Genomic DNA, 22795 nt, shown 5'->3' on the forward strand with positions numbered 1-22795 from the left:
TGGAACTCTTCATAAGGGCAATACAGCAACCTAAAAGGAATTGGACAGAGTGAAGGTCAGACGTGTTTTGAACTCTTAAGAACTACAGACTTACGGCGTCTCGCCGGCATTCTTTGAATCAATACCATTCTGGAACTCCCCAACTCCTCCACGCCAGTGAAGAAACTGGTCATCTACGCGCCCCTGCGCTCGAAGCAGGATGGAGAGCTCATCTTTCCAAACCATCAGGTGGGAGCATAGAGGGAATCCAAAAGTGGCCTGTGGGAAGAACTACGGGAGAGGGGAAGGTGGGGTAGCGCTCGAACTCCACAGGTGGTTAATTCCCTTTCTCCATTACAGAAAGATATTCCTAGGAGTCAAACAAACGAAGCTGGGTGGGCCAGTCCAGTCCATCATCTCGGCACTACGCGTCTCACTGGTGGAAACAACAGCTGGCCAGTTCAGATCGACGCCCCGTGGGAGCCAGGTGAGCGTAATAATATTCTGGCCTTATTCGCTGAACTGCTCAGGCTGAGACCCATTATATCCAGGGATTTGGAGAGGATACAATTTGCAGATGAAAATAGAATTGACTTAGTAAGGCTCAAAACAGTATCAGGGATCGTAAAAATGAGTTAATTCTCTCTGAGACTGAAACACTCAGTTTGGAATGTTAGTCTCAGCCTGTTCACATAGTGGGAAGGGATCCCGCGGTTTGGAGATAGGTAAACAGAACTGGGGCTGTGGCAACGTACCTATTAGTCTCAATAAATGGAATGAGGTTGGGCACAAGGTCTCATGGGCTCCGACTAGTATTCCCATGCAAAGGGGGAAAATTGACTGGTCTTGGATCGGGTCTTCTCTAAACAATAAGGGTGAGGCTCATTGTCTTTGACACTTCCAGTTCTGGGGATAAATTGAACTTGATTTCTTGGAGTTCTAGGGGAAATCGACAATTATTTACAAATCCAGATCTGGGGAACTATTTAAAGGATTTCGTTATTATTCTTTTACAAGAAATGTGACTTTTGAATAACCGTGCTTTTGACTGCTAAACGTTTTCTTCTCAATGTTCCATGATCCGTCAGCAAGGACGCCCGTCGGTGGGTCGTTTAATTGCTATTAAGTCTAGCCTCCTGGTCTCATGCTAAATAAAATTGATAATCCAGACAGGGGCCATGGGGGTGGTGATCCCTTTATTAGTAGAAGGTACGGCCTCCTGTTGCATAATTTTACATATTTATTGCCATGCGGGTATCACCCCTCTGTCTGAGTTGTTAGATAAGCTTGATACTTGGGTCTTGGATTGGTTAGATGTGGAGGGGAATACATTTATAATATTAGCAGGCGATATAAACTGTGATTAGATCCGGACGGATTGTTTGTGAAGTGTCCTCCCTCTAAGAAAGCGATTCAGGGGTTGGCCTGGAATCATTTGATGGAATCCTGGGGTCTGACCATGTTAAATGGTCAAGTCAATGGGGATTTTCCTAAACCCCCCGCTCCTCTGTCCCCAGGCCACCTGGGTAAATGGTGTTGTAAACTCAATTATTGATTATGTATTTGTGGACCTTGTTTTACTTGAATGTTGCATGGGTATTAAAGTTGTAGGTACTATTTTGAGTCACCATAATAATATGTTGATGGATGATTTTATGATTTTTAATATTAGCTGTGAAAAGATGTTGGTTGCACCTGTAAGAGTGAATATGGCAGGAACCAGGGTGTACATGTCAAACCATGCGAGGGATATTCTTAATGATAATCATCTGTGCCACTGGCTCACAACTTCTTATGAATGGAAAATGTCTACCTTTGATGATATTTTCTTCAATGAATATGTGAGGGAGAACATAGACAAGGTAGTGAGCAGTTGTATGGCCTCTGTTGGGACAAAACCATCAAGGGAGAGGCATACGCAGCACTTTGATCCCCTTTAGGCATTAGGTTCCTCCATTCGGAGAATAAAGACAAGTGGGATTAGGCTGTTGACCAAGCTAGAAGAAATCGGAGTAGCTAAATGTAACTATAAAAAGGGTTCTATAATGCTGCAATATGATGGTGGAGCCATCTTAAAACTATTGAAATCGGAGGACCTCATCTGCTTTCTGGCAGGTTGTGAATGCCTTGCAGAATTCTCAAGCCTCTATTCAGCTGACTGCTATCCCTGAGATACAATGGGTAAAACATTTGAGACCATCTATAAAAGGGAAGGGGAGGTGTATGCCGCCCAGAAGGGGGGAGGAGGTTGAACTAATAAAGAATGATTAGGAGTAAGCTTGTCAAGGGCAGCAGGGCACAATGGGTCGAATAATCATTTGTTTAAGACTCCCCTGGCCCTATGGGCGAATATATTGAAAATTTTGTTTTCACAACTTCTCGATTCTATTGTGATACCCAACTCCTGACATACTTCTTATGGTTTACCAATTTATAAAAAATGGGGAGCGGGTGAATCCTTAGAATTACAGGCCTATCATGATTATGGATACTGATCAAAAAATATTTGCATCCATAATCTTGCAGCACTTGGAGGCCTGGTCAAAGATTTTAAAAACCACAGGTCGCCTTCGGAAATTTCAAGGGACGGCCATGAATGGATTCATAATTAGATTACTCCAAGACTTTGCACTCATATCTTCATTGCCTCCATGGATCTCTGGGCTGCCTTTGATTCTGTTAAAAGAAATCTTCTTTGGCATAAATTGGCGAGCCGGGGGATCTCGGGGGGACTGTTGAGACGAATTGTACTTCTACCTACTAACACGAATATCCAGGTCAGGCTAAATAACAGGGGCTACTCCCAAAGAAGAGTGTGATGGATACAGGCTTCAGGCAGGGGTGCATCATTGCCCCCTGCCTTTTTAACCTCTATCTGTCAGATATTGAGGAAGAGATATACTCGGCTGCTTTCACCTGGCCGAGAATAGCTACAGTGACGTTTTTTGGGAGGGTGTATGCGGATGATATATTGCTGTTCGATTGTACGCAACGAGGGCTGCAGAACTTACTCTCTGCATTCGCCATCTACACCGAGAAAAACATTTTAGCCATTAACCCTCTGACGACAAAGAAAATAAACCGGAAAATTATTCTTTACACAAAAGTTGCAAGTCTCAGACAGTTTTATATATTTGGGTTTCCCTGTCTTTAATTAGAGATGAATGGTATATCTGAAAAATAAGGCAGCGTGTTTAGGCTCTCAGATGCACCTGATCAATAGAAAATATGGGACATTTTCGGTTAAATCTTTGATTTGTTTTTATGTGGGTTAAGCGGTGCCAACATGATTGTACTGTTTAGAGGAGATGCAGCAGTGTGTAGTCAGAAAATTATACTACCTGGTGGGTATAATTTGGAGGAAGGCATTAAATATTCAGAATTGTGTCCAGATACATCGGGCCTCATTATGACTACGGCGGCAGCCGTGCTGGTAAAAACAGCAGGCTGCCGCCGGAGTCCAGTTTTTTTTCCTGGGGCTGAAAAAAGAAACTCCACATTCCCATTGATTCCCATAGGACTCAATGGGAATGGGGAGGACGGATGCACCGGCAATGTGTGCAACAGTGCCGGTGCATCCGTCAAAGTCTGCGGACGGGTGCCGTTCTGCTGGCCAGGGCAGACCTGCCGGGCGGGAGGCCATCCCGCCCGCAACTGTTCTCTGCCGGTCCAGTAACAACGGTGCCGGTAGCTCACCAGCACTGTTGTTACCGCGACTGGCAGGGTTATAATGAAGCCCATTGCATCAGACATGAGTTGGGCTTAATTCTCGAGTGGAAATATTTGTCTCTAATATGGAAATGTTTAGATCCAATGAAACATTCTCTATATGAGGATTTGGGTTATCTGATAGAAAAGGGTAATAATCATAGCCTGATCCACTTTGTGAAACTGCAAAGGAATAGTAGAGAAACTGGGCTATATATTTGAAGATATTCCCTCGAAAATAATGTTAATTAAAAAAGCCCTGTATGTTGGGGACTGGAGCAATACAATAGAGAAGCTTCACAGTTATGCCTCTTTGAAACAACTTGGTCTCGAACATAAAAAAAGTTGGCACCCTCCCTACATATTTAAGTTTATTTCCAAATAGTAGAGGGCCAGATCTGTGTTCAAGGTTCCGCTTAAATATTCTTTTAACAAAGGAAGTTTAAGTTCGAAGGAGGATGTTGCCAAAGGAACTTAGAAAGTGTAGGTTTTGTAATGAGATTAATAATGGAGAAACACTAAGGCATCTTGTGGTAATTTGTCCAATGCTGCATTGTAAACCATAGTTGAATTTTAGACATCTCATTTATAATACGGATTTGATAGATTATAAGATTTAATGTTTTATTTGCCGTCTGGTCACTCAAATAATGGAATTCTCTCACTTTTACACTTTTTAAATGCTGTTAACTTAGGTGGGGGTGGTCTTTGTGTACTGCAGATGTTGGGTTTTTGTTGAGTGGACACACATTTTACCAAGTTTCTTTGTCCCCTTTTCTTTTTTAGTTTCCTTCTCTATGTTTCTCCTACTGATGTGAATTCTTGTTTTTCCCTGTTCTTTATTATGGAAATGTTTTTCTCTTTTTTAAGGTGTTATGTATTAGTGCATGTTATGTACTATATACAATTAATAAAAAAATAAAAAAAAATATTGTCTTCATTGCAGGGAACTAGAGGAGGAGGATTTTTTTCTTCAACTTATCTGCATGCTTGTTTGCTTTGAAACCCTTATGGAGCTTGTTGTCCAAAGCATCACCAAACAGTTGACAGTCTTCGAAAGGGAGATTTAGGGGTGCAGAATTCCCTATTGCTCATGTGGCACCTCCCTTAGATGGTAGCTCCCATGGCCATCGCAGTTCCTCGGACCTCATCGTAGAACAGGTCATACATAAATTCCACCTGTTTTTGCATGTCCATCAGAATCTGTCCACAGAGTGCGCCTCCCTCTGGGACTGTTGGAGTTTCCTAAAGCCAGCCAACACCGTGTCAGCAGCATAGGCCTGATCGGTGTTGCATCTAAGGGCCAGGTGAGATCCTACATAGGACTTCTTCGGGGCCAAGACAGCCATTCCGTTTACTGACTCATTGATGGCTGCTTCTTCTGCTGACAATAAGGAACGTCCTACTAGACTGGCTAAGATATCCTCCACTTTCACTGCACTGGTAGGTTGGTCTATTGTCCCTTGAGTGGGTACGATTTTGACACGAACCTTGGCATAAAAATATTTTCCTTCCTTCCCTTCTTCTGTTTACACACTAGGAATTCCTTGAAGAGAAACGTCACCTCTTTCCTGGCCATAGAGCCCTTGTCCTCCTCCGTGGAATGCATATTCTGTACTGCTCCGGAGACACACACCCTGCACCCTCGCCCTTTGTTGACAGCCTTTAAAGTGGGGGCAATTTGTTGATGATGGCTCATTCAACAAGCCATTGTTCTTACAGAATATGTGCTTAACATTTTAGTGTTAAGCAATGAACATGGGGATTTTTTTTTCTGAAGGCCAGCACAACGCATCTGTTAGCTGACCAAACCCATGCATTCTTCCAAGAGAATGAATGTGCCACACAGAAAAGGTTTTAAACTATGTTCTTTGTTTTCATGTCTTTTTATTTGACACACCAAAACTTTTTTTGTATATACCTTTTTAGTTACATATGGCGCATCCCTGTCATTTCCTTGCTTCAGCATTCTAGTGGCGGCTTTGGGATATGGACTAAATGCATCCGCTCAGCCTTAAAGGTCTTTTCATTTTCTTAACAAGCCACTGCCTAGCGCACATACCAGATGACTCCTCAATGTGACTTGGCACACGATTAGGAAAGCATGGGTCACCATGCAGACAGTAGTCCATGGCAAATCAATGCAGGGATTTGTGTGCAGCAATGATGTCTGCGCTGCACAATTCACCACCCCGTTTGGTAATGGCATCTATGTGGTGCTCCTCTATGTGACAGTACCTAGGCCTGTTTTTGTCTCATGTGCCTCATGTCATACACAAGCACACTGGAAGGCTAGCATGCTATAATGTGTCCACACTTAAAACCATAAAGCAATTAAATAAGTTGCCTCCAGTTGTAAATGCACTAGGCCAAATGTCCTTTCTACACTGCCACCCCATGATTCTCACTAGCTGCAGACCAGCACTAATGAGAGATGCTAATGCCAGCTCTGTTAGATAAAGCATGGGCCCGCTCTTCGCTCTTTTTTTTGCAGAAATACCCCCTGAGGCCTGCATAATGGCGAGGAGGTAGTGGTTGAGGAACTGGGGATCCATTACCATGCATTAGAAGCTAGCTTTGCTAAAAACACTTAATCAGATTATTACTGGTCAGGCTAAAATTTGTAAGAGGTACGATATTTTCTGTGTATACTTCCTGTGTACTGTTTATTGGGTGTCTCTTGTAGGGTGTCCTTTCATGTCTATAGATATGATTCCCTAAAGATGTTTCTGTATTGGGGAGTGTGCATGCTCACAATGAGACTCAGCCCCTCCTCATCTAAAATTCCCCAGAAACAGCCCCATGTGAGTGGCTGATATTGCAGCCCTTTTATACTTGCATCCAAAAACGTAAGCTGTCCGAATGAGTATGTATGGTTCATGGTTACAAAATGTCAATGTTAGGGTGAGTGTTGAGAACAATGATGTGAGCACCAAGCCATGTTTCCATTATGTATTTAGAGATTCACACATAAAACCTTTTTATTTAAGACTTTTTTTTATCAAATAAAGAGATCTCTGATCACTGTTATATTCTGGAAATGCTCTGTAATTTAATGCAAAGCAGACAAGAACACTCATTGGTGCTATTTATCCTATTTCCCACTCTCACAGAGGTATTTTGAAAGAGCACAATAAGCATGTACCAGACTGTCCACCTTGGAATGATAACCTTCTATTAGAAAATAATGCATATGGTTAGTCTAGTATGGCCCCTTGCGAAATACAAGATAGATGGTACAAACAGAATTCCTGAAACATAGGGCCAGTGGTCCGTGGGCCCTCAGACCCCGCTAGGCTGGTCACACCGCAGTATGCCAGTACTGACAGTTTGAAACTGCTTGCTCTCCTCGCTGAGGAGTCCCTATTGCCAGGAGGTTGTTGTTCGAGACTGGTCCCTTTGTCCAACCTGACTGTTCTTCTGCTTTTCGTTGCATAATCTTTATAGTATGTGCGTGTTACAATTATAATGTATAAATTGAATTGTTTATGGTCATGTTTTGCTAAAGGTCTATCCGCATAAAGCTTTCAAAAGGAAAATGAAACTGCATTCAGGCAAGGCCTTCCCTAAGAGCAGGTGACAGAAGAACCGTTTACTTGGGCAGCAACAGCTGCGTTTTCACATTAGATTTCTTCTGTAAAGCACTTAAATTACAATGTAATGAAACCAGTTTAATTGGTATAGCAGTGATTTATTCATATTGAGGAGGGGATTTGTTCTGCGACAGAGATGTGTAGTTTGGTAGTGACGTCTGCCAGTAAGGGGGGTGGCGCATTCTAGAGTTTCACCCTGGGCACAAAGTTGACTAGAAAATGCACTGTGCAGGGTAACCTAGCGGACAAGGGTCAACAACTGGTGCTCCTCCATGCCTTGCACGGAGAGGAAGCTTGTCTCCTTCCTTCCGGGAGGAACGAAGAAAGACTGGAGCATCATGGGAATGGAGGTTATACTTCCAGATGAGGGATGTAACCAGCAGGAATAGAAAAGGTTGGAAAAACGTTCCTGGAATGAGGCAGAGCCTCTCAAAGGTAAGCATTGTGATGAGGAAGATGGTCGCAGAATGGCGCCAAGTGTTGTGGCCTCTCAAAGATCATTCTGACACCTTTCTGGTGTGACACTGCCTTTATTGCCATCCGAGTAATACAGCTGACACACAGTTGCTTCAATGTGATGTTTCTAGTTCATGGCTTATTTAATGAGTATCTATGAGGTTTATAATAGGGGGTGAAGGCTGGCATAAGGATGGGGCCAGACTTGCTGGTCAGAGCACTGGGGCTGCGGTCCAGTCCTTAAGCAGCCGGTGCCCTGAATGTCTCTTGCGTGCCCCACGCTTTTTTTCTCGTTCTGTCTTCTCGCGAGATGTCGGGTGATCTCTTGCGAGATTACGCTCCACATAACTCCTTTTGTTAGAAGACGAGAGCGTGTGGTGTTACTCCATGACATAGTCTGCATATCGTGTTAGTTTCTTTTTCTCCCACTGTGGTCGACCTTCTCAGCTCTCTTTTCTTTCTTGCATGACTTCTGCTTCCTGCTTCTTCCCCACGGGCCGTTCGCGCATCCTGGGTTGTCTGGCTACATTCTTTCTGTTCCTCCCGACTCCCTGTCATTTCCTTGCCCGGCGTTTGTGGTCCTGTGTCAGTCCTTCTTTCTTCTCCCTTCTCCTTACTCTCGTGCACCTGGTCTCGAGCAGTGGGGCCTGGTGTTTCCTTGGAACTTCTCTCAAACAACGCCACTCGTTCCAGGTTCCACCTTCTTTCGCCCTGGGTGTGCACGTGATTAGTCCCCCTTTTGCACACCTGGATGGGTCTGCTGAATTTGGACCCTGTAACTGGGTCTCTCTGTGTCATCTTTATCTTTACCCAGTCTTCTTCTCGAATTCCGCTGCCCTGGGGCGCCCTTCTGTTGTCATTCCACTCCTTCATGAGAGCCTTGCTCTTCTACATTCTCCATACCAATACTTCCATGTTGACTTCATCGTCTTCCCTTAATTGTGGTATCCAGGGAGGGACCAATGTGGACGCTGCCCTGCATCCTCTTAACATCCCATTGGGGCTGCTACTGCTTCCGTGACTGTAGAAAAGGGATCCATCCCTGACGCTGTGGCTAGTTGCATCATTCCCTTGATGAACCTTTAGGCCGTTCCACCAAGCCATTTGCTTGGGGGTGATACAGTGCCGCTTTTACTTGATGGATATTGTTTTCCCTCAGGAGTGGGTCCATCTCGTGAGAGACTAGTTGGACACCATTGTCGGTGACCAATTGGTTTGGGCAGACCTTCTCTCTGGAGGATGTTCTTCAACACTTCTATTACTGTGGAATGCGTAATGTCTGGGCCAAACTCCACTTCCACCCACTTTGACAGGTAGTCTATTAGCACAATGCCATTGGTTCCAGTGGGCCTATGAAGTCAAGTCCTAGCTTCTGCTACACTCTTTCTTGGATCTCTGTTGGATGGATAGGTGCTTGCCTCACTTTCAACCTCTTGACGCTGTTGAGACACTCATGGCATCTTTCAGTCATCATTCTTATGTCGGAGTCCATTCCCGGCCACCAGTACGACTCTCTCACTCTTCTCCTTGTCCTGTTGCTCCCCTCAAGTGCCCTGCGTGGGACCTGCACATGATATTTCTATTCAACGCAACAGGCGGGATGGCTTGGTCGCCTCATATCAGCATGCCTTGATCCTCAAATATCTCATCTGATACTTTCCAGTACGGTCACAGGCCTTCTGCGATCACTCTTTCATCCGGCCAGCCATTTCACACCCATCGTGTGAGTTTTGCAGTGGTGGCATCATTGGCTGCTTCCTCTCGCAAGTGTTTCTCGCTTATCTCCAGATATTCTTTGCTCCGGAGATCTCCCAATGAAGCTATGGCACACTCATCCTTCAGGAAGTTCTCGTTTAAGCTGTTCCGCTCTGGTAGTCAGTCTGGACATTCAGTCCGCTTGTGCATTTCACCATCCGGGGATATGTACCACTTTGTATGCATATTCTTGTAGTTTTGCTGCTTCTGCGGGCAAGGCGAGGGATGGCCGTTCTCGTCCATCTGGGCTAAGCATGTGTACCGATGGCTTTTGGTCCATCACCAGTTGGAATTGGTGCCCCAGACGTATGTCCTGAAGTAATCGGCAACCCATGCACAAACCAGCATTTCTTTTTCAATTGTCGAGTAGTTCATCTCTGCTCGTGACAGTGCCTTGAAGGAAAACGCTACTACCTGCTCCACATCGTCCTACCTTTGAGTCAATGTCGCTCCTAGGCCATAGGAACTGGCATCTGTGGTTATGATGGTCTTCCATTGTGGGTTGAAAGACTGTAGGCAGGGGGCATGTGTGATGCAATCATTCACCGTTTTAAATGCCTTGTGCTGCTCTGCCCCCCACTTGTACTCAGACCCCGAGGTACACACCCCGAGGCGGACGATGACACCTTCCAAACAGCATGCGGGTGAACTGGCATGTGCCGAATGGGGTTATGAATGCCGCCAGGCACCTCGACTCTTTGTGTATGCCAATTTGATGGTATGCATCCCTCATGTCAAGTTTTGAGAAAACTTTGGCCTCTTTCATTAGGAGGAGTAATTAATTGATGCTGGGGAGTGGGTAGCTGTTTGTTACCACCTTGACGTTCAGGCTGCAGAGATCTATGCATATGCGCAGGTCGTTTGAGTGTTTCTTGATCAGGACCACCGGGCTCAACCACTCGGACAGCTCTACAATTTCTATTGTCTCGTCTTTGAGCATCTTGGTTAGCTGTTCCTGTAGTGCTTCTCTTGCCGGGGCAGGGACTGGCCTCACTTTATGTCTGACTGGGACGGCTCCATGCTTCAGCTTTATTTTATGCACAAAGTTCCTGTTTTTTCCTGGCTCGTCAGAGAACTGCTCGCAAAAATCTTCTCTGGATACTGGTGGGCCTTCTGCGGTGGTCCATGCGCGCTGGCATCTAGTCGCATCTGCAAATTTGCTTAATTGTCCCAACCCAGCACGGCTCGTCCTCTTTCGGAAAGGTATACTTTGCTCTTTGTTGCCCTCCCTTTAAATTCAATGGCACTTCTTATGTAGCCTAGCAAGTTTACTGTTGCTCCACCAAAGACAGTTGGTCTGTGCTTAGTCATGCGCACTTCCACTCGGTCTTTCCCTACCATGTGTCCAAATCTGTGGCACTTTGAGCACTCCTTGTTCCTGGTCGAACACTCCTTGTCATTGGCATGGTGACTGGTGCTAGCACATCTGTAGCATTTGGGCGGTTCTCTTCTCCCTGATCTGATGTCTTTGGTGTCTGGCTGCCATCGCTCTCTTCTCCCTTTGAATTGTAGTGTTTGTACTTCCGGCTCGGGGCAGCTCCTCCCCAAATTCTTTTCAACTGCTGGAGGTTCCTCCACCGCTCTTGCTAATTGTATTGCCTTATCCAGTTTTAGTGTATTTTCCAAGATGAACTTATCCTGTAGGTTGCAGCTGTTGGTGTGCAAGATGAACATGCTGCGTATTCTTTCCTCCGACGCATCCCCAATGGCACACAGTGCAGCCAGTTTCCTCAGCTTTGTAACATAATCATACACTGGCTCAGCCGGCTCTTGCTTCTTACTGTAAAACCTAATTCTGTGTAGCATGACATTCTCGCTCTGTGAAAACCTCTTTAGGATTCGCCTCACCGCCTCTTTATAGACGTTGTCGTCATCACCTCCTTCCGCCTTGGTATTCAATCCTGCAAAGATTCTCTAGCCTTCCACCCCCAATACGTTCAGTATAATGGCCCTCTTCCTGGCTGCTGCGAAGTTGGCACCACTCAATGCCTCCACGTACGTCACAAACATGGGTTCCCACTGCGGCCATGGTTTGTTTGGCCTACCTGGGGAATGGAGAAATGCTGGTGTTGGTGTGACGCCTTGCAGGATATCTGCTGTGGGTCTTCACTTCTGTCCTGGTCGCCAATTTATGTTGTGGCCTCTCAAAGATTACTCAGACACTTTTCTGGTGTGACACTGCCTTTATTACCAACCGAGTAATACAGCTGAATAATAGAGGTTGAAGGAGGCTGGCATAGGGATGGGGCCAGACTTACTGGTCAGAGCGCTGGGGCTGCGGCCCTGTCCTTAAGCAGTCCGCGCCTTGAATGTCTCTTGCATGCCCCATGCTTTTCTTCTTGTTCTGTCCTCTCGTGAGAGGTCAGTGAACTCTTGCAAGAGGTTGGGAGATCTCTCACGAGTTTACGCTCTACACCAAGGCTTGGCAATCAGCTAGGCAACTGTGAATTCCTAGACACAAGCGGCTATGGGAAGGGCTTGGTGTTTGGATGGTGATGGGTCCAATGTGGAGATTGCGAGGTGCATCTGTGCGCTCCGGGGCACCAGCATGGTAGTGTGGGGGTATCAGAGCTGTATTTCTAGGAGCAACCACAGAAGGGGTTTGTGGCCCTGAGTGTGAATGGGGAATGCTAGGTGTCTTTTCAGTGATAGAAAGAGGGCATGATGCTGCAGTGAAACGCTATCTGTCATTTCGGACTGATACCGTTCCATGATGGCCAAAGTATGTGACGTTGTTACAACTATTGCCTGTTCTAACATGGCTGCTTTTTGCATACACCCTTTCCCTGTCATTGGCTTTTGTTTCATTTGTGATCAGCCAGTGATGGGACAGGGGACATTGCAAGGCTATCGCTTCTCCATGTTGCTGTTGGTTGCCGGCATCATGACCCGGCTGTAAACATATCATCCACCTCTGCTGGAGCACTATGAACCCTCTACCTCTAAGCGCCATATGTCACCCAGTTTGCTTCACTCAATGATACATGCTGAGTGCTTTGTGTTCTAGCTGTTAAGAGTCTCTCGCTGTAGATCCCAAGGATTGTCTAGCATTGCATGCTCTTATGTGGTCCTGCTTCCTCGCGCAGATTCCTGCTTCATAGTCTCTGTTCCCTTTCCGTCACAGTACAAGTCAATGATTGTGGCTCTGGGCCGGTCCTGGGGAGCTCTGCTTGCTCCCTTACTCTTATGAAACCCCCTGTCCTGTGGTGCCAGGGGATAAGCTAAACTTTTTGAAGCCTGAGCAGAGATTCCATGTGTTTCCTTGGGCAGAGTTGTATCCTACCTTCTGTACAGGGTCTCCCCTTGTATGACTTCACCCACCTCCTGTGCCTAGTATTCTACAGTGATGCTGATAAGGCCCCTTAGCCTGGTATGTGCTGGCCCCTCACACTGCATAACTGTTCTGTCACTCGTAACTGTACTCCAGACCTGGTGGATGGGTGTCCGGAGTCCTTTGGCTTGTGCGCAGAGTATCCAGCCTTTTATATTCCGTGGTAAGGCTTCTTGGAGTCACCACGTGCTTGTGTGCGTGCAGGTTTGCTTGTGGCTTGCTCTCAGTGTATGTGATGGATCCAGTGGAGTTATCACTGATCCCACGGTGGTCACCTCGTCCCATGTGGCCAGGGGACGGCAGCCGCTACCTGATACTGACCCTGGGGGCAGTTATATGAGGGAGGAGACAGCCTCCAGGGAGATGCCGTGGCTCCATAGGATGAGACAGTGTATCCCCCATTTTCCCTTGAAGATAACATCCCATGTCTGAAACCCTTATGGCCTATTGTCATATATCCACTCCTTTCCCTATAAAGAGCAGAGAAACCCCTTTTTACCAAAAACATCGATCAATCTTCCAACCTTGGTCTACCTTGTCCATGTGATGAAATCACCTTTTTCAATTCCACTTGTTAATCAATCATAACTGACTTGCCATCAAAACCTTTTAAAACTACTCATCCCAATTCCATAAATCAATGCTTCACAATGGACTTCTGTTCCCAGAAATCACAAAACACTGGGGCGAAGAAGGATAGAGGAACGTGGACCAAAAGAAAATGCAAACCCAGTAAGCACTCTAGTGTTTTCTGGCACACACCTGTGAAATTGTGGGAAATGTAAGCAGCCCAAACAGAGAATGGGACACAGCTACTGTGGTGACTGGCGAGAGAGGGATGCACCACTCCAGGAGGAGCGGTGAGCCAAGAAGCCAGGACTGGCGTGGTGGAGGAAGAAGAAGGAACTGCTGAACCGAGAGACACTGCGGAAATGCCAGGAACCAGTGAATTCCGGGGCTTTTGCAGATGAAGGAAATCAGCATTTCGTTTACCGAAGCCGAGTGAACAGCAGGCGTGTCGAGTGGAAGCAACAGAGGTCCAGCAAATGACAGAAAGGGGGCCGCGAGAGAAAAGCAGACGAGAGTCCTTCACCGGCCGACTGCGACATAAGATACCAATGCCTACAGAAACCGGTGACCCCTCCGAAAATCCACAAGGACACCGGGGCACGACAGTGAACACGGCAAATGCGGACAATTGAAAGCTGCTTACCTGAGATAGAGAAGAGAAGAACAAGTTACTTTTTACCTTGTAACGTTCTTTCGATGGGATGTTCCTCCGACGTATTCCTTATCTTTGATGTTATCCATTCCAGCTTGCTGGCCTCAGACATTTTTTCAGTAGAGGGCGCTGCGCATCGACGTCCCTCGAGTTGGTGTCCCTCGACAGCCTCCATATCGGCGCCAACGTCATTGTGCATATAAATAGACTTGCACAACGTCTGTTGCTCATTTCAATTTTGAAGCTTAAAATTAGCTGTGCATTAATTGGTTATTGACCTTGAAGGAGAGTAAGCTGCAACTACAAGGGAAGTTTTACTGCGGGGATGGATGGCAGGGACGATACAGAATACGTCAGAGGAACATCCCATCGAAAGAACGTTACAAGGTAAGAAGTAACTTGTTCTTCGAAGGGATTGTGTCCTCCGACATATTCCTTATCTTTGATAGCCTCCCATAGCAGTGATGTAAAGAGGAGGTGGGAGTAAAATTGGAATATTTCCCTTTAAGAATGTACAGAATGTAAAACAGCTTTCCCAAATCTTGTCTCTTGGCTAGAGTAGGAATCCAGGCTGTAATATCTTGTAAAGGTATGTGCGGACGACCATGTGGCAACCGCACACATGAATCGAATCGGAACCCCTCTTTGGAGAGCCGAAGAGGCTGCAATACCTCTTAGTGAATGAGCACTAGGATGTTGAGGGGGTTCTTTCCCTGCCAATTTGTAGCATTCTAGAATGGTTAAAATAATCCATCTTGAAATGGTTTGTTTCTTGATTGGCAATCCTAATTTGAGTCCTGCATAACCTACAAACAATTGGTCTGCTTGCCTTATCCTAACAAGTCTGCTGATATAAAAACTCAAGGCACGCCTTGGATCCAGCCTAAGTAACCTCTTTTCCTCTTTCCGTGGGTGGGGAGGAGGATAGAATGAAGGTAAAGTTATTTTCTGCGTATTATGGAATTCAGAAACTACCTTTGGGAAAAAATTAGGCTTCACTTGTAAAACAACCTTGTGTTTATGAAAGGTTGTATGAGGAGGTTTGCAAGATAGAGCTTGTAATTCGCGGACTCTTCTGGCAGATGTTAAAGCCACTAAAAATATTGTTTTAAGAGTCAGAAACCTTAATGAACAAGAATGGAGTGGTTCAAAAGGAGTATCCATCAGAAAATGTAAGACTAGATTTGGGTCCCACAATGGAACTTGAAAAGGCTTTGGGGGATAAACATTAGTTAATCCTTTCAGAAATTGGATTACCAGGGGTAATTTGAAATATGAAGGCTCCTCCGCAGTGCGCTTAAAGATTGACAGCGCTTCGAGGTAACCCTTGATTGTAGCAACTTGAAGACATGAATTTGCTAAGTAAAGCAAGAAAGATAACACCATTGGTGTACTGCATGAGAAGGGTTCGATATTCTTTTCTCTACACCAGCTGCAGAATTTGTTCCAACGGCAGCGGTATAAAGTCTTTGTTGTTGGCCTTCTAGCTGAAAGCAACACCTCCATGATGTCATCCGGGAGATCCCAATCCTCGTATCTTAACCTTTCAGAAACCAAGCGTGAAGGTTGAGGGTTCTGATATCTGGATGGAGAACCTGACCTTCCTTCTGCGAGAGAAGATCCCCCCTTTGCGGTAGACGAATTGGAGGGCAGATGGAAATGTCCAGAAGGTCCGGGTACCACGTTCTCCTGGCCCAATCCGGGGCAATTAGGATAATAGTTTTCCGGAATCTTCTCAACCTCCTGATCATTTGAGGAATGACAGGGACTGGAGGAAACGCGTACAGAAGTGGAAATTCCCAGTCTACTACGAACGCGTTCCCTAGAGCTCCTCTCGGGGGAAATTCCCTTGAACAGAACTGAACGTACTTCCTGTTGATGCTGGTGGCGAACAGATCCACTTGAGGGGTTCCCCAAAGGGCGAAGATCTCTTGAAGGACTTCTTGAGCTAGCTCCCACTCGTGGGAGACTGTTCTCTGCCTGCTCAGAGAGTCCGCCGTCAAGTTCTTCTCCCTGGCTAGGTGAATTGCCGATAAGATTCCTTCTTGAATTGCCCAAAACCAAAGCTGCATTGCCTCTCTGCACAGTGGCAGTGACCCTACGCCTCCTCTTTTGTTGAGGTAGTGCATGGCCACTGTGTTGTCCATCATTATCAGAACATTTTTCCCCTGTACTGATGGCAGAAAAGCTTTCAGCGCTAGTCTGATTGCTCTCCGCTCCAATAGGTTGATATGTAGTCTGGATTCCGATGGAACCAACGACCGCTGATGGTCAAGTTGCTGGCATGGGCTCCCCACCCCGGGAGTGAGGCATCCGTGACTACTATTATCTCTGGCCATGGTTGCCAAAACTGTTCTCCTTTCAAAATGTTCTCACGAGAGGCCTACCACTGAAGGTCTCGAGCCACTTTGTCCGGGACTTGAAGGAGATCTGTCATTCTTCCTGAGAATTTCCACCTCTGGGTTCTTGGATCCCACTAGAGGGATCTCATTCTCAGGCGAGCCTCTGGCACTAGGAAGATGCAGGATGCCATGAGGCCTAGCAACCTCAAAAAGCCAAAGGCTGGGAGACGTTGGGCATTTTGAAACTGTTGACCATCTGCAGAATATCTTGAGCCCTCACCTCCGGTGGCGAGGCTTTCCCCAGGGAAGTGTCCAGGACTGCTCCAATGAACTGGAGTCTCTGTGATGGTATCATCTGTGACTTCTTTAAGTTGAGGGAGAAGCCCATCTTGTGAAGGAAGTGGCAGACATAATCTAGCTGAATCTGAGCTTGTTCCGAAGATACTGCTCTGATCAACCAATCGTCCAAGTAGGGGTAGACATGGATCCCTTCCCTCCTTAGACTTGCCGCCACTACCGACATTAGCTTGGTGAAGACCCTCGGGGCGGAGGTCAGCCCAAATGGCAGAACTCGAAATTGATAGTGAGAGTTGCCAATTGCGAACCTCAAGTATTTCCTGTGTTTGAGATGGATTGGCACATAGAAATAAGCATCCTGAAGGTCTAGAGATACCAACCAGCCCTGATGCTGGAGGGCCTGGAGGATCTGAGAAAGAGTTACCATCTTGAACTTGTCTTTCCTGAGGGAGAAGCCCATCTTGTGAAGGAAGTGGCAGACATAATCTAGCTGAATCTGAGCTTGTTCCGAAGATACTGCTCTGATCAACCAATCGTCCAAGTAGGGGTAGACATGGATCCCTTCCCTCCTTAGACTTGCCGCCACTACCGACATTAGCTTGGTGAAGACCCTCGGGCGGAGGTCAGCCCAAATGGCAGAACTCGAAATTGATAGTGAGAGTTGCCAATTGCGAACCTCAAGTATTTCCTGTGTTTGAGATGGATTGGCACATAGAAATAAGCATCCTGAAGGTCTAGAGATACCAACCAGCCCTGATGCCCTGATGCTGGAGGGCCTGGAGGATCTGAGAAAGCGTTACCATCTTGAACTTGTTCAATTCTCGCAAGTCCAAAATGGGTCTCAGTCCTCCGTCCTTCTTTGGTACTAGGAAGTAGAGGGAATACCAACCCTTGTTCCTCTCTGCTACAGTTGTTCCCCGGTGGATGACTCTGAGGGGTGTGTAGGAAGGGCAGGCAGTAACCTTGGGCAACTTTCTCCAATGCCCAAGCATCTGACGTAATAGCCTCCCATTCTTCCAGATGTTGAGTTAACCTGCCCTCTACTGGTATCTTGTGAGGGGAGACCTCAGAGGGGTTTTGAAGCGGCTGACGCAGATGCTGCGGGTAAAGTGGCACCTGCTGCTGCGGCTTTTGTATCTTTTCCCCGTCCACCACAGGTGAATCTTTTCTGGCCCCTTTGAGCTGGCTGTCCTCTGCCTTTTCCGAATGTGGATTAAAAGCGAAAGAACCTACCCCTGCAAGGAAGCTCCTGAGGGGCGATTCGGAGTCTGCCGGATTGCAGCCCCAAGAGATTTCGCTGCTGCCTTGGATGTTTGTAATCTGTCCAGGCTGTCATCAGCCTTCTTACCAAATAAAGAAGTGCCGTCAAAGGGCATGTTCAAAAGTCTAGCCTGTACATCTGGAGAAAAACCAGACTTCCGCAACCACGCAAATCTGCGGATTGTGGTACTTGCCGTCATGGCCCTGCTGATACTGTCAGCAGAATCAGTGCCTGTTTGAAGGGATTTGCACATTGCATCCTTTCCATCCCTGATGATGTTTAAGAATGTTTCCCTTTCCTCTCCTTCTGGGAGGTAGTCAGCCGCAGATGAAGTACACTCCCAAAGTGTATGGCTGAATCTTGCTAGCGTGCAAGTGGCGTTAATAGATTTAAGCGCCATGCTACATGCCGAGAAGACCTTCTTTGACATGGCATCAAATCTTTTATCATCCCTGTCCTGTGGAATAGTAGGGTATGCAGACCTACTATTTGATGAAGTTGCTGCCTGTACAACTCACACCGTGGGTAATAATAAGCAGCGCTCAGATACCTGAGGGTTCGTAGTGCTATATAAATGCCAAATTATTATTTATTATTAACTAAATCCTATGGAGTTGGATGCTTGCTTAAATATTCTGGATCTGAAGCAGATTCCCTGTATTTAGCAGAAAGTTTCTTATTCACTGCCGGGATAACTTCAGGAGTTTCCCAATTGCAGAGATTTTTCTCTGCAGGGCAGTATGAAAGGGAACTACAGGATCCTCCTGAGGACCTTTATCTAAAATATCAGTAAGGTCATCCTGTTGGAAAGAAGATGTAGGTGTAGCCCACCCGATGAATTCAACTATTCTGGTCATCGGAGCCTTATAAGGGGTCTCAGCATGCTCCCCAAGGTCTGGTTTAGCAAACTCTACTTCTGGAGAAGTATCTAAACCACTTGCCTCATGTAGAGAGTCCTGTAGGTCCTTTAACCTGTTCTCTTCAGAGATTAATTCCTCTGGCATGGGTGTTGTAGTCCTTTGTAAACCAAAGGGTCTCTCATGGTCGGAATCCTCCCCTTCCTCATATATAGAGGACAAGGCTCTAAAATAGTCAGACCTAGGATATGGTTTAAAACCCATTTCTAAAGCAGAAGGAGCCAAACTCGTTATCACTGGCTGAGAAAACGTTGAGGTTGTCGACGTGGAAGTCAAAGGCTTCGACAAACCCGAAAAGGGCGTTGAAAAAGTTTGAAAAGACCTCGATGTACTAGAGAGGATCGGGATCCTACTCAGTGTCGTCGAAATTGTCGACGGCATCCTCGATGTAATGGTCGAAAACCTCAACACCTCTAATGTCTGAGATGTAGTGACAGTTGTAGGTCTGTCTTTCATTAGAGTCGACAGTGGCGTCGAAGACGGCGTCGATGTAACCGATTTATGCGTCGAAGGGCCCTTCGACAAAGGCGTTGATGGCGCAGATATATGCGTCGAGGCAACCTTCGACGATGACATCAATGACGCGGTTTTACTGCCTTTACTCGAGGGTTCATGACGCCCACGGGCAGTTTCTCTCGCCGGGTTCAACGGCTCGCGGCGTTTTGACTTTTTGGGCTTTTCACCCAGGGTATCACCTTTAGACATCTCCGAGGGGGTCGAGGCCACTTTCTCGAAGACGCTAAGCATTTTCTTATGGAATTCCTCCCACTTAGCTGGAGAGCTGTGTTTCGTGGGGCAGGTGACCCTTTCTGGGGAGGTAGAGAAAGAAGAAGAAGAGGGAGATCTACGACGCCTCTTCTTAGAGTGTTTTGATCTTGAAGACTGATGGGAACCGCTTCGAGACCTTGAACGGGAATGTTTCTTGTGACGACGAGGAGACGAATGTCTCGACTCTGCCGAAGAAACTTTCGAGGGAGTAGAAGCTTTAAGAGTCTTACCTCTTTCTAGCTTCCACTTACGCTCCTTCAAGGCTTTTGCCGTCATAGAAATACAGTCCTCGCATTCCGAACAGTGAGGCTCCGATCCTAGTCACCCCAAACAGATCCTGTGAGGATCCGTCAACGACATTTTCTTCCCATAGTCATGACACTTTTTGAAACCGGACCGTGGGGTCGATGGTTCGGATGAAGGAGCCATCAAAGTATATGATATCTTCGAAGAATAAGAAGAATCTTCCTGAGGAAAAGAACTGAGCGACACATTTCCGTGGCCCACGAAGCGCGGAAAAACGGAACTGAGCAACGGACGCTGCGCAAGTCTATTTATACGCACGATGACGTCAACACTGATACGGAGGCTGTCGAGGGACACCAACTCGAGGGATGTCGACGCGCAGCACCTTGTACTGAAAAAATTTCCGAGGCCAGCAAGTTGGAATGGATAACATCAAAGATAAGGAATACGTCAGAGGACACAATCCCTTCGAAATGGACATTTTGGGAAAAGGGAACTTAAGTCACAAACAAACACTTTTGTAATGTGTAATTATAAACAGTGCCAATACGAGGAAATCAGAGAGAAGATAATACATCAGGAAGATACATTATCCAATACTATATACAAGCAACCATTGGAGCGGGCGAAAACCCCAAATTAACATCAGGGGAGTATACCAGTCAGTCACAAGTGTGTGGACATTAGAATTTCTGGCAGGGGAATACACCAGGCAATCTCATGTGTATAAATCAGGCGTCTTTGCAGGAGAGTACACCAGGCAATCTCAACTGTGCAAATCAGAAGTCCGTGCAGGAAAGTACACCATGTAATTTAAACTGTGTAAAACTGAAGTCCCGGCAATGGAGTATACCAGGCAATTGAAAAGGATTGTGTTAAACAAGAAGGATTGTGTTAAACAAAAAAGAAGACAAACATGGTTTGTGCGCAAGTGTTGCACTTGGCCAAGAGAGGCCCAAAGAGCTGTTGTGTTGAAAACCTCAAGGAATAAAGAGAATCCAGGGGAAGGGAACTACCCTCTGGAACCAAGAACGTTATGCTTGAATAAACTTTTGTTTAAGTCATTTATTCCTTATTTATGAACACTGTTTCAAATCACTCTAGGTTAAAGACACTTCCACTTTTCACCATTGAGTTAAGTTTATAGTGTGATGGTCAGAATTTAACTTTGGACACAGAACAGTTTTGTTTCTGACATCCTAACACGGACAGAGCCTTCCTTTTGGTTTAGATAGGGAAACACCTCTAGAGTAGGGACAGAGAGGCATTTCCCCAATCCCCCTTTTCTTTAATAAAAGTCTTTAATCTAAACATGGCAAACCTGTGTCCGAGTTTCATTCCTGACTCCTCACATATAGCACAGCCGCGTAAGGATAGCCCAAGCAACAACGTGCTCGCCTTGGAAACAAGACGGCACGAAGCAACACAGGTTCGATCCCTGGGTCCGCGCTTAGAAACCTTTGGGTATTAAGCGCGTTATAAATACGCAACTAAGACATGTTCCTGTAACAGCGCCTCGATGCCCCCAGGCTGTCTGAGCACTTTAAAAATGCAAATAAATAAATAAATGACTAGAGCGTGTCACGCTCTCATAGGCAGGTCTTTTAAACTGTAAAGAAGTACACCATCTCTGACAGCTCTTGGTGGCTACCTTTGCAGTTACACAACCTCTTTTACCGCTTACGTGGCCTTTGCTACTTTGGTTCGCTTCATCCTTTTCCTCCTCATGAGAGTGACCTGCGGCCGCTTTAACCCTGCGATGAACAGGAGCAATCTGGGCCTTGACTTCGTTAGCCAACTCCGCAGTAGAGTTCCTTTAGGCAACCTGCAGATAAAAGAACAACATTTAATATACCGACCAGAGAAGATAGGCCATTTCATGCGATCACAGCGTGAACCACAATGGCATCATCTTCTTATATCAAATGTATGTCGCACCTCCAGCACTCCCAACCCCAACACTGTTCTGTACAGTGCTATAAAGCCCACGTCCAAGATTCCTGCACCCTTCTGTACAGTGCTCCTTCCAATATTAAACTCTGCGGCTCCCATACACCTACCACACTATGGGATATACAGAGCCATTTCCTTCACTTCTACACCCTTCTGTACAGTGCTTGGGATCCTGATCCTGCCTCCCATACACCTACCACACTATGGGATATACAGAGCCATTTCTTTCACTTCTACACCCTTCTGTACAGTGCTTGGGATCCTGATCCTGCCTCCCATACACCTACCACACTATGGGATATACAGAGCCATTTCCTTCACTTCTACACACTTCTGTACAGTGTTTGGGATCCCGCCTCCCATACACCTACCACACTACGGGATATACAGAGCCATTTCCTTCACTTCTACACCCTTCTGTACAGTGCTTGGGATCCCGCCTCCCATACACCTACCACACTATGGGATATACAGAGCCATTTCCTTCACTTCTACACCCTTCTGTACAGTGCTTGGGATCCCGCCTCCCATACACCTACCACACTATGGGATCTACAGAGCCATTTCCTTCACTTCTACACCCTTCTGTACAGTGCTTGGGATCCCGCCTCCCATACACCTACCACACTATGGGATATACAGAGCCATTTCCTTCACTTCTACACCCTTCTGTACAGTGCTTGGGATCCCGCCTCCCATACACCTACCACACTATGGGATATACAGAGCCCTTTCCTTCACTTCTACACCCTTCTGTACAGTGCTTGGGTTCCCGCCTCCCATACACCTACCACACTATGGGATATACAGAGCCATTTCCTTCACTTCTACACCCTTCTGTACAGTGCTTGGGATCCCGCCTCCCATACACCTACCACACTATGGGATATACAGAGCCATTTCCTTCACTTCTACACCCTTCTGTACAGTGCTTGGGATCCCGCCTCCCATACACCTACCACACTAT

General features: G+C 46.3%; 1 long non-coding RNA gene across 2 annotated transcripts in view; it reads right to left on the bottom strand.

Moving 5' to 3' along the window:
• The window catches only part of LOC138468379 (uncharacterized), a 238905-nt gene that overhangs the window by 43644 nt on the left and 172466 nt on the right, over positions 1-22795 (bottom strand). Inside the window, exon 2 of one of the 2 annotated variants that reach the window (XR_011268250.1) lies at positions 21560-21700. This is a non-coding gene — a long non-coding RNA (uncharacterized lncRNA). Of the gene's footprint in view, positions 1-21552; positions 21701-22795 lie in introns of both variants that reach the window. The other variant, XR_011268249.1, reaches the window with a different exon arrangement.

This window comes from Ambystoma mexicanum, chromosome 4q, assembly GCF_040938575.1.
Source record: "Ambystoma mexicanum isolate Mex_15411 chromosome 4q, UKY_AmexF1_1, whole genome shotgun sequence".
NCBI lineage: Eukaryota > Metazoa > Chordata > Amphibia > Caudata > Ambystomatidae > Ambystoma > Ambystoma mexicanum.